The sequence below is a fragment of the Podarcis gaigeae genome (assembly GCF_964106915.1).
Source record: "Podarcis gaigeae genome assembly, chromosome: 12".
Classification (NCBI taxonomy): Eukaryota; Metazoa; Chordata; class Lepidosauria; order Squamata; family Lacertidae; genus Podarcis; species Podarcis gaigeae.
Window position 1 is genome coordinate 42,076,088 of NC_139688.1, and position 13,499 is coordinate 42,089,586.

Consider the following 13,499-nt stretch of genomic DNA (forward strand, 5'->3'; position numbering starts at 1 on the left):
AAAATGAATGGATTGGCCAGTTCATAATACTCTGCCCCTTCAGCTGAGAGGTCTTTAATAAGCAAGAGTGTCATTACACTTGAAAATGTATGTGTCGGTGATTCATAATCTAGAACAATGACAGTGATCGGCTGAAGCACATATTAAAGTCTGGGCTTAAAAGGAAATGCACTGTGCTTTGATCTCTGCGCAATGGCTGCTTTTGTTCCGCTTTACAATTTTGCGTCAGTAGCTGTAACAGGAATAAGTAAGTTGGAATTTGGAAATATATACGTATCTTTAGATTGTCTCTTGGTGATAAGGCTTTTGAAGATGGAGATAATTTTTCTTTCTGCTAACACTTTGCATATGATGATACTGAAGTGCGTTCTCCTTACAGACTTTCATTACCCTGTACATGCACCTTTGATGGAAACGTATTTGCACCTCATTTTTAAATCAGTGGAAGCTCTGTCAGAGCACATTCTTGCTCCTGTTCATTTCCAGGCTTGGCTTCTGGAGATTGTTGAGAGGTGCAGAGTAAATTTTTTTTTTTGGTCTTTTCGTTTACAAATGGATTCTTTGTTTACTTATTTAAAAGGCTTGCATCTTGCATTATATCCCACTTGGGGGCTCTTAAAGTGGCTTGCGAAAGTTGCACTGCACCATGCAGTGTCAGATTTACGTACAGTGGTACCTCAGGTTAAGTACTTAATTCGTTCCGGAGGCCCGTACTTAACCTGAAACTGTTCTTAACCTGAAGCACCACTTTAGCTAATGGGACCTCCTGCTGCTGCCGTGCCGCCGGAGCACGATTTCTGTTCTCATCCTGAAGCAAAGTTCTTAACCTGAAGCACTATTTCTGGGTTAGCAGAGTGTGTAACTGAAGTGTATGTAACCTGAATAATAATAATAATAATAATAATAATAATAATAATAATTTATTATTTATACCCCGCCCATCTGGCTGAGTTTTCCCCAGCCACTCTGGGCGGCTCCCAATCAGTGTTAAAAACCGTACAGCATTACATATTAAAAACTTCCCTGAACAGGGCTGCCTTAAGATGTCTTCTGAACGTCAGGTAATTCTTTATCTCTTTGACATCTGATGGGAGGGCGTTCCACAGGGCGGGCGCCGCTAGCGAGAAGGCCCTCTGTCTGGTTCCCTGTAGCCTCACTTCTCGCAATGAGGGAACCGCCAGAAGGCCCTCGGCGCTGGATCTCAGAGTCCGGGCTGAACGATGGGGGTGGAGACGCTCCTTCAGGTATACAGGACCGAGGCCGTTTAGGGCTTTAAAGGTCAGCACCAACACTTTGAATCGTGCTCGGAAACGTACTGGGAGCCAATGCAGATCTCTCAGAACCGGTGTTATGTGGTCCCGGCGGCCACTCCCAGTCACCAGTCTCGCTGCCGCATTCTGGATTAATTGCAGTTTCCGGGTCACCTTCAAAGGTAGCCCCACGTAGAGCGCGTTGCAGTAGTCCAAGCGTGAGATAACTAGAGCATGCACCACTCTGGCGAGACAGTCCGCGGGGAGGTAGGGTCTTAGCCTGTGTACCAGGTGGAGCTGGTAGACAGCTGCCCTGGACACAGAGTTAATTTGCGCCTCCATGGACAGTTGTGAGTCCAAAATGACTCCCAGGCTGTGCACCTTCAGGGGCACAGTTACCCCATTCAGGACCAGGGAATCCTCCACACCTGCCCGCCTCCTGTCCCCCAAAAACAGTACTTCTGTCTTGTCAGGATTCAACCTCAATCTGTTAGCCGCCATCCAACCTCCAACCACCTCCAGGCACTCACACAGGACCTTCACCGCCTTCACTGGTTCTGATTTAAAGGAGAGGTAGAGCTGGGTGTCATCTGCATACTGATGAACACCCAGTCCAAACCCCCTGATGATCTCTCCCAGCGGCTTCATATAGATATTAAAAAGCATGGGGGAGAGGACAGAACCCTGAGGCACCCCACAAGTGAGAGCCCAGGGGTCTGAACACTCACCCCCCCCACCACTTTCTGGACACGGCCCAGGAGGAAGGAGCGGAACCACTGTATGACAGTGCCCCCAGCTCCCAGCCCCTCTAGACGGTCCAGAAGGATGTTATGGTCGATGGTGTCAAAGGCCGCTGAGAGATCCAGCAGAACTAGGAAACAGCTCTCACCTTTGTCCCTAGCCCGCCGGAGATCATCAACCAGCACGACCAAGGCAGTTTCAGTCCCATGGTGAGGCCTGAATCCCGATTGGAAGGGATCCAAATGGTCCCTGAAGCGTATGTAACCTGAGGTACCACTGTATAAGCTAATCAAGCTATAGCTTAGGGCCCCCCAAAAAATTAAAGGAAAAAAAACTGGATGTACATTTCAAAAATATAAGATGAAAAACAAATAAAATAAAACCTACTTACAGCAAGAGTGTTTTGGGTTGTGTAGGCTCCTATGATGTAAGCAATGGGCTAGCTTACATCTAGATAGCCTGCTAGCCTGCTCCCTAAAATATCACTGGTTTGCTCTTTTCTATATATATAGGGTGTCTACATCCTGCATATGCAAATGGCTTTAGATACCTATTAGGTCCATAAATGACCATATAGCATATATTCAACACAAAAAACCAGCAACAATTTGTTGTTGACAAAGGACAGCTGGACGTATAAAGGGCCCTATTACCTTCAGGAGCTTAGGGCCTCATCAGACCTAAATCGAGCCCTGACCATGCAATCACATTCAAAAAGATTTGTGTATATTAATTGGGAATATGTCTCTAGGTTTATCCAGGCAACTTTCTTCTTCTTCTTATCCTTTGTCTACCTTGGTGTGCCCCACTGAGGAACACTGGAGCTAGTGGGGCTTAGCAGCTGAATCCCATGATGGAACCATGGCCATGCCATACAGTTAAAGCACTCTTATACAACTTTAACAGTCATGGCTTCGTGACAAAAAGCATCCTGGGAGACGTAGTTTATTTTGAGTGCCAGGAACTGTAGCTATGTGAGGGGTGACCCAATAACTCTGTAGTTCTCAGGATTCTTTCAGGGAAGTTCATTTTGTTCTGCTTCCAGAATATAGTAAAAGTTTAGCACCATGATATTTGCTTCCAGGAAAAAAAATCTGTTTGCAAGTACCACAGAAATTAATGCTAAGCTTGCGCTATTATTCCTCTATATTCCTGGAAGTGAATTTTACATCATGTGAAAGTTCCCATATCAACCTGAAATTAACACACACACACACACACACACACCATTTCAACACATTTTATCCCAAATTTTACTTACTTTTAAGTTTTACTCTAAAATACACATTTTTTAGCATGCATTTTTGTTTGAAATACACATCGTGGTGCGTTTCCGTGCCAAGAATTGTACAGTGGACGCTCCCACATGGATCACGTTCACAATCCGCAGCGCTGTGTCTGCGCACGCGTGGGTCAAGATCCAGTGCTTCTGCGCAAAGCGTGATTTAGTGCTTCTGCACATGCGTGAGCACCGAAACCCGGAAGTAACCCGTTCTGGTACTTCCGGGTTCGGCGCAGTGCACAACCCGAAAACACTCAACCTGAAGTGTCTGTAACCAAAGGTATGACTGTATTATGGAATTCAGAGAAGTGAATTTCACTTAAATGCGGACTGAATGCCTTGAGCATCACTGCCTGCCAGTCAGAGTAGACAGTGCTGAGTGAGATGGACCAAGGCAGCTTTGCATGTTCCATATATGGCTATAGCAGGAAGGAAAGCTAATTGCTTTGTCCTGTAAAGTCTGATTTAAGAAAGCTGCAATTATGAGAAAAAGGAAGGTCGTGTACATACCATTTGTCTTTCCAGTCATGGATTTCATTAGGTCCAGCAATCCAGACCTATTAATACGTTATATATATAATCTAGGCAAACTAATGCCATTACTATCTTTCAATGACAGAGATCCTCTGCTTTTTCTCAACTGGGTTGCTTTGATCACACACAAGAGGGCCTTAAAAACTTTCTGCTCCAGCCATGATACTAAGTTTCTTGGATGCCTGGGGCATAGTTTTATTCTTTTCCCAACAATTTACCTCTCTGGATGGTAGCGTAGCATTGCAGCACCTGTTGCCGGATTTCTTTTGTTTGCTTTTCGACTTCAGCACCTCATCTCTTTTTCTGCCCGTCATCTGTTCGCTTACTCTTTTGATTGTCAACCAATCTCAGCAAAACAAATTAGATTATCTTAATGACTGCAGTTTGGCTGTATCTGATTAGGTTTCAATGTCAGCCGAATTTAATCCTGGTGAATTTAATTTTGATGTTTGATTAGCCTCATCCTGAAGCTCATCCTTGTTTTGAAAACATGTAATGTGCTTTAAGAGTCGAGCTGTTTCAGAGATAGTTTCCTGCATTACTTCTGATCCTCTGGCATACTGGAGATGTTTGTGTCCACCCCTCTCTTTTTTTTTTACTTTCCTAGTCTTAGCACTTCTCCGGTCATTGTAGACATAGTGCACCAACATTAAGGCCTTTTAAATTTAGGGCACAGTGAAACACATACTTAATCTCTTGCTCTTAAATAAACAAGACTTGATTCTGCTTAATTTTGGACCATGTCTTTTTATATTCACATTTTGTTGATTGCATTTAGTAAATTTGAAAAGTTTGGTGTGCATATTTCTCTCTGAGAAATAGAGAGATATTTTTAATTATTAATTATTAAATAATTAAATAATATTAAATAAATAATATTAAATAGAGGGAACCTTTGGCTTAGGGACCTATCAATTTTGCAAAGGTTGTGCCTTCTTCGTGGCCTTTTTGGTGCAAAAAAAAGGTTGTTTTTATTCAACCAGGCTTTTAAAATCCATGATCTTGAAACCGTTTCGTGTTTTTAGTTACATTTGGGTTTAGATCACTGTTGGAAATTTTTAATGCTGCAGCTGTTTTTTTAAATGATATTTTAAATATTGCATTTTTTTAATCTGTGAGCGAACCAGGAAATTACATTATTGGGGGACAATTTATAAATGCTCTAGTCTAGATAAATAAAATATGAGGTGGCTACAGCTGAGTGTTTAACCAATGGTTGTTTCAGTGCTCATGAAACAACACAAAGAAGCTGGCCATCTGCTGTGACTGTCCACGCAATGAGAATTTTTTACCACCCTTCTGCCTCCCTGCATTGCTGATTTGTTGCAGGGGCGTGGTATATTTTTTCCTCAATATATGGCTGGATGTCACAGAGCAGTGGCTTCCCGTGTGGTTACATGCATGTTGTCTTTAACAAGCGTAGGTTACGTGGTAATCCTCAGCCATCCACCGTCTCCTTCAAATCTGTGCCAAGGCCACAAGCCAAATCTTTGGGGCATTTTGTGTGACATCCATAACATGCTCTAAAAATTGCCCCAGTCATGAAATTATCTAGACGATTTTGCATAGTAATTACTGAATTGAAAGCAAGTAATAGATATAAAAAAACCCAAAACAAGCAAATAAACAAACCGAAGTTGCAGTCATGTGTAATGCCTACACTTTACTGAGTTTCAGTTATTCCATAATCCAACGTCTGTCATTTCCCCTAATTATCTTCATTTCACAGTTTCTGTAATGGAGCATTCTAGCAGACAGTTGAGAAGACCAGCGCTTCTAAAAGCATGTTGAGCTTTGTGGGTAATGTTGTTGTGAAAATGGCTTTTCCTTTTAATTACACATTTTGCCATCTGAGTTGGCTCATTGGGACCATGTTTGTACACTGAAGAAGTTTTATTAATAACATTGTTACAGTGGTTTTCATGCTTAGTCACAATATTTGGTTTCATTTACCCTTTCTTTGTTAAATACTTTGGAGTATTTGTAGATAACTTGATTTCTGTCCTGGCCTACTAATATAAGGAGGCTTCCATTGATGGAGCTCCTGGTCTCCCTGCAGTTCATTCTTTAACTGAACCCTACCTGACATCCTTTAGACTGCCTGTTTGAGATGATCTGTGGACTCAAGTCCTGAAATCTGAGCTTGTGGCTTAGTGGTTATGCACCATACCCTGGGGCTTACTCTGGAAATCTGTCTACAGGGCCCTAAGCAAGCATACCTTTCACCTAATCCAGAGTGAGTCCACATTTATTACAGGAGCAACTCTAAAAATAGTGTATCTGAATATCCACATAGTCCTTTGCAAAGTACCATTTTAACTGATAGTCAATTGAATTCTTGTTTCCTGGATTAAATTATCAACACAACACATTTTTTATTTGGCGGCTAATTATCAGATATCGGTGTTCTCATGCGGAATATCTTCCAATTCAGCAAGTTGAGTTTGAAATTTCAATACTTGAGCCCTATTCAGGTATAATGGTTCTCAAACGCCTTGGTTCTCAAACACCTTGGTACTCAACAAATTGGAACCCAAACACTTCAAACCCCGAAGTAAGTGTTCCGGTTTGCGAACTTCTTTCGGAAGCTGAACGTGCTCCGTTTTGAGTGTTACGCTTCCAATTTGAGTGCCACACTTCCATTTTGAGTGTTACACTGAAGTCTGTCTGTTTTTGCTATTTATTTTGCGTTTTTGTTTTTGTGGCTCTCTTTTTTTTGTGACTGTGTGGAACTCAGTTCAGCTATTGATTGATTGATTGATTGATTGTGTGTGTGACTGCAGTACATTGTTTATTGCTTTCATTTTATGGATCAATGGTCTCTAGATAGTAAAATTCATGTTAAATTGCTGTTTTACGGGTTGTTTTTAAAAGTATGGAACAGATTAATTCATTTTGCATTACTTTCTATGGGAAAATGTGCCTTGGTTTTGGAATGCTTTGGTTTTGGAACGGACTTCCAGAACGGATTAAGTTTGAGAACCAAGGTATCACTGTATTCAAAAGAATCCCTTTTAGCTTAAACTGGCGAGAGGGTACCCATGTGCTGGGCATACCCACCAAACCACAAACTTTCCATATTAACCAGAGAGATGGGAAAGATTCCCAGTGTTGCACCACAGAAGAATCCAACACAGCAGTTGAGCCAGCAGAAACTTGTTGTGTTGTGCAACAGAATGCACAATCTATTGTGCAACCAAGTTGCCAGCAACCTGCTTCTGCATTCTCTTTCACAACAACATTTCCCGGGCACGAAACATTTTGCCAGTGGTACAAGTATACACTGGTACCTCGCGTTAAGTACTTAATTCATTCCAGAGGTCCGTTCTTAACATGAAACTCTTCTTAACCTGAAGCACCACTTTAGCTAATGGGGCCTCCTGCTGCTGCCACACCGCTAGAGCACAATTTCTGTTCTCATCCTGAAGCAAAGTTCTTAACCCAAGGTACTATTTCTGGGTTAGCGGAGTTTGTAACCTGAAGCGTATGTAACCCGAGGTACCACTGTACTGTTAAGTGACTTTAATTTAGCGCTTTGTTGGCTACGAGCCAAAGTGCATTATTTAAAACTTCTGATTTATTGGAGTATGGTTTTGTCGAATTTCACAATAAAGCACTTGCACGTATTCATTGCTTTTTTAAAATTAAAAATGGGGGTTTAGTAGACTTGCATTCCATATTAGAACAGTTCTATACTTGTAGGATCTTGGAACACTTAGAAGGTAACAAATGTAAAATGTTTATCCTGTTTCAGTTGTGCAGTGTGCTAAATGACATCAAGACCTGTTCAGATACAACTAGTACCATGTCCTCTGACAAAGGGCCAATCTGCACCATGTAGCAGTATCATTCCACTTTAAACAGTCATGGCTTCCCTTAAAGAATCCTGGGAACTGTAATTTGTTAAGGGAGCTGAGAATTGCTAGGAGACCCCTGTTTCCCTTGCTGAGCTATAATTCACAGATTGTTTTAAGAATTAATCCCTCTTCCCAGAGAGCTCCAGGAATTGTAGCTGTGTGGGGGGAATAGGGCTTGCCAAACAACTCTCAGCACCCCTAATCACGACTCTTTAAAGTGGTATGGTACTACTTTAAACATATAGTGCAGATGAGACCTTACATTCTTCTACCTTGCCTCCCCTCGCCTTTATTTGTAAAAGGCAACTTCTGAGCCAGGAAATTCCAAAATGGCACTGTTACTTGAATGCAGGATTCCCCTTATCCCAACTATTTAATCCACAAGAGACAGTGTGTTCAATACTCGGCATAAAGAAGGTTCCATATTCAAATAACCATGGGATCTCCTAGGTCAGATATTGCTACTGTTGTTTAGGAGAGCAAGGAGGAATTGTGCAAAAGCCCAGTTTCGTTGCCTCTACCAACATACCAGGAGAATAATACCGAGATAGGATCCCAAATGCTGCTAATGCTTTTTTTCAGGTGCAAGAATAACTTTTTTGAAAATAAGGTTTTACTGATTGTAAGTACCGTCTATTGAAAGTTGATAAATCAGAGCAGTTACTGTCATGGCTCTTCGTTTTAATACCTTCTTCTTTTCCCTTTTATCCACCTTGACAGTTTCCTTTGATGGTAGTTCTATTTTCCCAGTTTCCAAAGCTCATAATCTCCCAGTCTTCTTTGAGTCTGAGCCTCCTTTAGAAACCTATGTTAATCAGATTATTTATGAAACAGTCTTAGTATCATCTTGGTAATCTTGCCTGGTTTTACGTGACCTATTCTATCATGTTAGGAAGCTGGGTGGTGTGTGTGTGTGTGTGTGTGTGTGTGTGTGTGTGTGTGTGTAGCTGGACAAATAGATAAAACACATCACATATATTCTGGTAACCATAACTTATAGCTCATATCTTATCTATAGTTTATATTTGACTTTTCTTGCCTGAATGCTCCTCATAACCAGAACCTCTAAACACCTTTGCTCCTATGCTGAGAGAATTCAGTGGTGTGAAATAAGAGATTTTCAGAACCTGTCACATTCGACTTTCATCCTTTCATTAGAATGACACTCAAGATTATAGCTTCAGTCCAAAGAACCACATATTCTGCTGAATCCCATTGTTGACTGTGGAAAGCAAAGATGCTTCCCGCCCTCCAAAAAACCCCCAGCCTGTTCCAATAAGAAAGTCCGGGGGGCTGGCTTTGTGATATCCATTCTATAGATATTGGCTTATGCAAAAAAGAAAGGAAGAAAAAGCTTCGCTTTCCATCCAGAGACGATGACAAACAGGCCCCTGCTTGATAGATGGATTCGTTATCACCTCCTAATTACAAGCAGATTTCCAGGTGTGCTCTCTACATTATAAATGAAAGCTGCCTAGTGTTATACAATACTGGCCTGAGGGTCAACCATAAGGGATCTGTTCCTTCTCTTCTGTCATTGGACCATATTATTTAGCTGAGGTTTCAACAGATAACCTTTGAAGGCCTGCCTGACTAATCGCCTGGTAAATGCTGACTGTTATGAGGTTTTTTTGTCTCCTAATAAAGAAAGGAACTTGGGGGGGGGGGACCCGCAATGTGTTAGGCACTTCACTGTCGGGTTTTTCAGAATACCTAGCTCCTTCCTTCAGAAGGGAAAAACCAGCTTTATGGAGGTCAGCTATACTGCTGCAGCCTGCAGACCGTTTTTTGCCGAAAATCATTCATGTGCACAACCCCTGATATAAACTAAAAGAGCTCTTATGTCATACATCCTAGAAGACAACCGTGTTGTATCGCAGACCACTTTTCTGGTTTGAAACCCGGAAAACCCTGTTGGGTCATGCCAGTAGCTCATTTAGTCTAGCAACCTTTTCTCAAAGTGGCCAATCCGATGCCCATGGAAGGCTGCAAACAAGACCCGAGTGCAACAGTATATTCTCCCTTCCTGTGGTTTCCAGCATCTGCTATTTGAAGCATACTGCTTTCGATCCATGGAGGCAGAGCTTTTAAGGTTTGTTGTGAAGATGTCGGCTGCCAAAACATGTGCTTTTATGGACTGGTCCAGGCTGGGGGTATATGGAGATGTCCAGGGTGCTATTGAAGCTTTGCCTCTCACCTCTGTACGGCTGAGGCCGTTGCTCAAACCAGAACACCTAGACGCTGTTTTGGAAGGGATGAGGGCAAGTAAATTTTCTATTATTATTATTATTATTATCATTAGAATTTATATACCGCCAGGCCATAGCACCAACTATATGTGAGGACAGGGCTGAAACCCCTCTCCCCACCGCCTCCTTGCGGTGACGACAGACCTCTTCTGGCCTCACAGCCTCTTCCGAATGCACGTGATGTCACATGTTTGTGTTGAACGTGTGATGTCAGAAACATGTGATGAGCCCTCCCCCCCAATGTCGGGCGAAACTTGGCATCTCTGGGCCACGCTACCTAAAAGAGCCATCTTCATCCACACTATCCTGCTCACATTGTGAGATCACCATTGGAGGCCCTTCTCTCCTGCTGGCCTCCTGAGAACAATCAGATTGATGGGCACCTTTTCTGCAACACCCCTCCATCCCAGGAATGCACTCAAACTTGGGATCTGTTGGCCCTTGTCTTTACAGGACTTTAGGAAACCATTAAATCCCCTGTTTGTCTCTTTAACTTTATTTTCAGCTGTTGTTCTGGTGGTTTTTTTAATGGCTTGTGACTTTTAGCTGTATTTTTGTATTGTATTTTAGTATTTATAGGCTGGATGGTTGTTTTATTGAAATCATCAGCTTTTATTCATCAGTTGGGTTGTTTTTTTGTATGTTACTTTTACTCTGTTACCTGCCTCGATGCTATCCTTAAAGGCAGCCTGAAATAATAATGCTTAAATATTTAAAATTCCCTGTCCATTTCTAGAGAGGAGTTGCTATGTGGCTAGTCGTGTGTCCTCTTGAGTATACAGCTATGTATATTGAAATTACTGAAATAAGCTGGTCTTAACTTCAGTGAACCAGATAGGATCCCACGCACCACCTCAGTAGTTTAATATTACTGAGATTCATGTTAATTATTCCTCGTTTTCTTTTATAACCTGCTATGGCAGTTATTTACTTTATGTCACAGAGGAAGTTGCAAGCAGGTGATTAGTAACCTGCCTAAGTATTACTTTTCCTCTTGCTGCCTTGTCAAGAAATAATGTGACCTGCAGATGTTTAGAGAAACCCATACATTTTATTAATGACAGCTGCTGTTGCAACATGCTCAATGAAAGCCAGCTTATCAACCATTGCAGAAACAAGAACATTTTGTGATTTTGTTTTGCTTTTGTATTTGGGTGCTTGTCTTTGTTTTGAGTCAAGTGTACTGAAAGCTCCAGAGGAGCCGCAATAGTGCAGATGTTTTTTAGAGAGCCTGGAAGGCAAGTGAAGAATCAGGTTTGATGAAGTAAGAAGCTAAGAACACAAAAGTTGAACTTTGATTTGACTTTACATATACAGAATAGTTTGGCTGTGTTGTTCACATGTCACACTAAGCTAAACCATGGTTTAGTGCAAAAGTGCTAGTTTTGCAACAGATTTGCTCTTCCCTAGACTTGTTTTAAGGACACAGGTGGTGCTGTGGTCTAAATCACTGAGCCCCTTGGGCTTGCCGATCAGAAGGTTGGCAGTTCGAATCCCCGCGACGGGGTGAGCTCCTGTTCCTCGGTCCCTGCTCCTGCCCACCTAGCAGTTTGAAAGCACGTCAAAGTGCAAGTAGATAAATAGGTACCAATCCAGCTGGAAGGTCAACGGCGTTTCTGTGCGCTGCTCTGGTTTGCCAGAAGCAGCTTAGTCATGCTGACCACATGACCCAGAAGCTGTCTGCAGACAAACGCCAGCTCCCTCGGCCAGTAAAGCGAGATGAGTGCCGCAACCCCAGAGTCGTCCGTGACTGGACAATGGTCAGGGGTCCCCTTACCTTAGACTTGTTTTGGTCACTGCACAAAGTCCAAGCCCACGATTATGGCTAAGGTATTTTCTCCTTAACCCCAATCTGTAGCCAAGATTTGTCTTATACTTACAGGTTTGTGGTTAAGGAGGAGAGACTTTAATCATGACCCCAGGTTTCGGTGACTCCCTAAACCAAACTTTGACTTAGCTGCCATCCCACCCACTGATTTTAAAAGCCCAGGAAGGAGGCTGCAGCTTTCTCTCTGGTAGCTAGCAGGTTCACACGGTTGCTGCAAACCATACTCTGGGTTACCACGACATGCAAACCAAGCCATTGTATCAGCATGTATACCATCTCTTATTTCTGCTTTTAAAATATATACGGTAGATGCTGCCGCACATATAGTGGTTGTATACAGTGGCCTGCAGTCAGTGGACTAAGGGGAAGGAGGGCAGGAGGGGTCCAGCATCCTGTCAGAGCCCGGGCGCCTCCTTCTGGCTTAGGAAGTGATGTGTGATACTCACGAGTGTGACATCAGGATGTTGTGATGTCATGCATGTGACATCACCCCAGAGGTGCAAGCTGGCCTTAACTTTTCCCTTACGAAAAAATTCATGCCACACTGCCGGGTATATATGTACTAAATAGCCCTGGGGTTTTTATAAGAGTTCTTTTTTTTTAGCTGAACGGTGATGTAGAAATCAATCAATCAAATAGAAGGGAAAAATATGGCTGCCCTCTTGTCCCTAACTCCACTCAATCTAAGCCTGTTTTCAAGTCTGATTGCAGTGGGAAGGGGAAATTTGAGGGCGGGGGGTTTTCACAGCTGGGGAGAGAAGGTCTGTCTCACCAGTTGTGACCCCCGCACACACATTGGTCCTCACCTGTTGTATTTTAGGCTTGGGGGAAATCCTTCTATGAACTACAAGAAAAAGCTTCTTTCAAACCTAATTGCAGTCTGGGGCATTTTGTGGAAGAGTTCAAAGGTGGGAACGCTGCAGTCGTCTCCACACCATAATTAGACTTAAATAAGTCTATTGGCTACAACAGAAAGCTTCTTCCAAACTTATTTTTTTGTGGGGGAGGCAGATCTCGGGCTGTGCATGCGACACAGGAACCTTCTGCATCTGTTTGTGCACCTGTAGCTATTGCACTGGCAGCCCACAATTGAATGCATGGCGCAATATGGTCTAAATGCTGCTTTACACAAATAATCCGTCTACCGGCCTACCCTTTGTGCCACGTGCTAGGGCTGTTTCGTGACTTTCAATGGAATCCAAAGATACATACAGTGGTACCTCGGGTTAAGTACTTAATTCGTTCTGGAGGTCTGTTCTTAACCTGAAACTGTTCTTAACCTAAAGCACCACTTTAGCTAATGGGGCCTCCTGCTGCCGCCGCGCCGCCAGAGCACAATTTTTGTTCTCATCCCGAAGCAAAGTTCTTAACCTGAAGCACTATTTCTGGGTTAGCAGAGTCTATAACCTGAAGCGTATGTAACCTGAAACGTATGTAACCCGAGGTACCACTGTATCTGTGTTGTGTTCCAGTGCAGCTGTAGACACAAGCTACCATGGGAGAAGCAACATGGTTTGTGTGTCCCGCCAATGAAACAGCCACCAAGGGGCCAGAACTTCCATGCTGTGTCCAGCTTCCCATGCTTGTGTGTCTTGTGTGCAAAATTGCAACCCTCGACCCAGCTGCAGGCACACTGTAAAGTTTCCCACCTGTGGCGCTCAGTTTCAGAACTGGGCAAAAGCGCTCCTTTTACTGAACCTAACCGTGCTTCCCTTGTCTCCCCCTTAGTCACTCCTGAGCTAGCTAGCTACACTGTCC

General features: G+C 42.9%; 1 protein-coding gene across 10 annotated transcripts in view; it reads left to right on the plus strand.

The window, feature by feature from the left end:
- Positions 1 to 13,499, plus strand: part of RARB (retinoic acid receptor beta) — a 343,315-nt gene that overhangs the window by 197,662 nt on the left and 132,154 nt on the right. The window lies entirely within an intron of this gene.